Genomic DNA, 4918 nt, shown 5'->3' with positions numbered 1-4918 from the left:
TTTCACGTATACATCGTGCATGGCATTTATTGCCTCATTCATCATTTATGCAATATCATAGCTGTATTGTCAAATCTTGAATCGAAAGATATTTTTCCTCACAATAACGCCCAACATTGTCCTTTCCTTCATAGATCCTCAGGACCCTTCAATCCAACTATCGCTTCCTCCTCTCAGTTCCTTCTCGGAAAGCATCGTGCATCATTTCGCATTCTTTTCTTCGTCATCCAAGCGGATAGTACGCAGAAAAGAAACGAGCTTCTTGAGAGAAGAGGGAGATGGATAGTGTAATCGCGAGAGACTCGCGAATGGAAGCCGTTACGAATGTTTTCCGATGGCACGGTTGCTACGACCTCTCCATGAATATCTGTTACGAAAGAAAGTACTTATGCACGCTTTACTGCACGCGAGACGAGGCGCGTCCCGTTCTTATGCAAAATCCATTTGAGAATAGAAAAGGAGAGAAGAGACATCGCGCTGCATTGCTTCGCATCGTGTCGTCATTAAACAAAAGGGACTTGCACGAAACGGAAAATAAAATAGGAAATCGTATAGCCGTGATGCGGCAATTTCGGTGTTGTGACGGGGATTTAGTCGCGTTACACGATGTTGTGTAGAAGCAATGTAAGCGATGCGAGAAAACCAATAGACGAAAATTACCCATCCGGATTTCACTACACTAACGTAAAGCGAACAGACATTATTAATAAATAAATTAATTAATTAATGCATGCCGTAATAAATTAGAAGAACATGATTTGAAAACAACGAATAATAAATTGAATTTTAATTGTGATTTTAAATGTTCACAAGCCGTGTGTGAGACAAATAGAAAAACATTGCATATTCCATTTCTCGTAATGCGAAAATCATTAGGAAAAATAAAACTTCTATTTTATTAGTTACAACGTTTACATCTCTTTTTCGTTTAGTGCGAATGTATGATGACCTGGATACAAAAATTATAAAATATTTCAATTTATGTAATAATAGATAACGTGAATATATATATTTTAATAAACTTTAAATTTAGTATTCAACAAAGCTTGTCATTTTAACGTACATTGAGATTTTTATTAAATTTCTAAGTAGTTCTACCAAATGCTTGTTTTAAGTTCCTTGTTCGTAGTAAGTTTTCTACTTTGTCCAATTTTTCATTTAAAATTGGTGCACTGCTTCGGCGTTGCGCCAGATGGACGGATCGATCGACATCCGAGATGACTCAGTATGTATATACATGTAGGATCCCGTGTTTTAAGCGCTTTTCTATTCTAGTACGCGTCGCGAACGATTACATGGTAAAAAAAAACAGCCCAAATTCTCGTTAAAGCGTCAGGAAAAATGTCATTATGATAGGACAAATGGTCGCACAGAGATGGGAAGACGAGACGCGAGACGAATAATTCGTGTTTTCATAAAAATTTCATGCCTGCGTAGTCCTACGGGATGGTTTCCGAAAAGGAGCTTAGCGCACAAAGGCAAAGAGTTCATTAAAATTCTGTGCGCATTTCTGAACGGCGCCAATGTCGACTATTCGAGCGCTCGCTTCTACTCTGCTTACATCCTCATTTATCGCATCCTTGCATATTGCGACTAAATGACTGCACCTCTAATTAAGTGTTAAAATGCACTCCTTGTGTCTTCTTAATGATATACTGAATATCCTGAATATATACTGCAAAAATATATTTTTCATACAATCTGGAGTTTTTCTTGATGCAAATGACATTTTAATACGAAAGGTTTTTTTATAATGATGGTATAATCCACTTCAGTAAAAGCTAGAAATTTTCTTAATTCTTAAATTATGGATTAGATTAATTTAGTTACTTGGATTAGATTAATGGATTAGATTAATTAGATTACTTTAATTATATTTTCATATAAAATATATATATATATATATATATCTGTATTTTTTTATATATTAATTGCAAATAACAATGTTATGCAAAAATTAAAGAAAGAAAGAGAGAGAGAGAGAGAGAGAGAGAGAGAGAGAGAGAGAGAGAGAAAGAGAGAAAGAGAGAGAAAGAATAGTTTGTTTTAATTTATTATCTCACATAATACCGAGTCAGTAATACAAGAGTCAGTTTTTCTCGTTAAACAATCTGAAAAACTGTATCCTTTCTTTGAGAAGTGTCAATATTACTTTATGATATCCCAAGGTGAATGTATTTTCTCTTTTGCTACGATTCCCGATAAAGAAGAATACGAAATGATAGCCATGATATTTTTCAAGATGTCAGAAAAACAATGAGATTGAAGATTCAGGAACAATGAAAACGTAAAAAGGAACAACAATTCGTAAAGTTATTGTAAGTAAATTCGCTATAGAAGTTCAAGTTTTAAAATCAGCCTACAAAACTACTTAAACTTATTGTTAAATAAATAGTTATTTAATAAATTATTCTATAGCGTCTCCTAATAACCAATAAACGCAGTTTAACAGATAGCACAAAGATTGACAAAATATAACAATAAGTTATAAATTACTCAAAAGAAATGTTTATTTTAACAAAAATATTCTAATTTTTGTTTTTCACAGATGTAGATATGATAGTTTAATTTTTATATCTGTTAATAAGTTTTGATTTGAAATATGCACTTCGAATTAGTTGCAAAAAATTTTTAATATTTTTTAAAAATATAAAGTAACTCTCTGCTTACTTAGAAAATTTTTGTAACAAAACGAAATGTACATATAATAAACGTAAATGTAATAAAGCTCGTTTTAAATTTAGTATTTTACGTAATCTTATAGTTTCTTCGTTTTTTTTCACATTTCTCCCTATTTCGTAAATGTGACCTGATATTTCGTAAATAATCTGATCGGAACTATTGACAGGCTTTCCTATAGAATTTTATCCAATTTTTATTTAATGGATAATATTGAATAATCCATTTTAAAAGTATCAGTTTAATATCGAAAATTAAAACACACGCCAACCCATTCGCGCTACCCAATTTTATTTTATTGTGTTGCAACAGGCTGCAGGATACAAATTGATGGAGATTGCGCACCATCGGAAATGGAGCATATAGAGTTCTAGCTTTACAACCCATCTGCAAAAGGGCGTTATGTCACAGATTTGCCGATATATCGGAAATTTGTAGATGCGATGGGAGAATCTATGATGTATCCACGTCGCTCTCGAAGGAAGTCGATGACTGCGAGACTTATAAATTATGCGGAAAGAGAATAAGTTATCGTTGCATGTGTAAACTGTCGCTCTGTGCGTCATCGCTGTAACATCCGCTCGTTAGAAAGGTCTCATGGGCACAGACCGAAAGCAGCAAAACGTTTTGCGAAATGGCTTGCCGTTCTCCCAGTTAACTATAGCGAGTCAGTAATTCTAGGAACATAGTGAGTGGATAAGTTCATAGTGAGTAGATAAGTAGATAAATGGTATACTACGTGCTGCGAGCATGCATAACGCAAGAGTTCATGCACTATAATGCCAGCCTTTGCTGTCCTATTAAATTAATTCGCGGATTAAACTGGTGATGAAATCTCGAATTTTGAATATTATGTCGAGAATAACATAGAAGCAAAATAAATCTTTTAAAAAAATTAGAAACATTAAGATTAAACATTAGAAAAGATTAAAACATTTTAATAAAATTTTTGTTGCGAATATATAAAAATGTTGACTATTTGTATGTATTATGTACATTGTAAAAAAGCATGTAAAATTATTAAATATGTATAAAAATTGCACAATTATAGTAGAAATATATAAAATTGAACGCTTCTTTTTACAAAATTAGTTTTTTTAATTATATAAATATATCTATTGAATAGAAAATTAATAATATATATTTCCATAATAATGTATTTTCATATAAATATGTAAATTTTTGTAATATTATATGACATAATGGTAATATATAACACATATTGTATTTTTGATATTTATACATATCAATAACGTAGCTCAAGAAAAATTGTGCATAACTCATTGACGAATTAATATTTAAATATTTCTATAAATTTAACTTCAGTTACATAAATGGACCTTTGCAAATTTTTTAATTACTATAAAGATTACTTATAAAGATGCAGAATTTAATCATTAAAATTATTGAATTAAAATCTGTTACGTAAAGATTTTAATACTGTGTTAAATTAATCTGAATCAACAAATAAATAATCAATACTTTTTATAAACTTTATACCTTATCGCTCGATTTGGACCTTCATTTCACTATACTTTCCAAAAAACGAGCGAACTTTAATTATTAAATAAATAATCGTTTTATTTTGTTAATAAATCTTTCTAAAAATTGTTTTTTAAGAATAATTGTACATATTAGAAGTGATGCAAGTTTAGCATTTATTCCAATTTATTTTGGATGTTATACTGATATCATCGATATCTTCCGGTTAATTAAACGTATTACAGTCGGAGCTGCAAATTGCTTTTAGCGATTTTGCTGTGGTTGAAACTTATTGCAGCGTAAATTATTGCCCGTATTATTGTTTCACACAACATTCAATATACACGTAATTTAAGATAGGTAGTTACAATTGATTACGCGCGCGCTATCATAGTGATGGGCCAGATGATGGGAAACATGATTGAATAATTTGAATAATAATAATAATAATATAATTGAAATAATACATAATAGTAAATACTAAATAATCATGTGAAATCATGACAAATATAATTGTACATTACATCTGTAACATTTAATTTTTTACATGACGCTATTTTCAATAATCAAAAAAGATATATTGTTAAAAAATTTGAGTTACACTTTATAAAATATACAATAAATTTAATTGTTCGAATTCATGCATTTTAAATCCATTCGATTGACAGAAATATTAAGCGATAACAACGGCAAAAGTATCACAATACATTTTGCCTTGCATACATATGTTTTATTGGGTATGAATTGACTCTCTCTC

Source organism: Atta colombica, unplaced genomic scaffold (assembly GCF_001594045.1).
Source record: "Atta colombica isolate Treedump-2 unplaced genomic scaffold, Acol1.0 scaffold226, whole genome shotgun sequence".
NCBI lineage: Eukaryota > Metazoa > Arthropoda > Insecta > Hymenoptera > Formicidae > Atta > Atta colombica.
The sequence above is the reverse complement of the archived record's forward strand: the minus strand, read 5'-3'. Positions refer to the sequence as shown.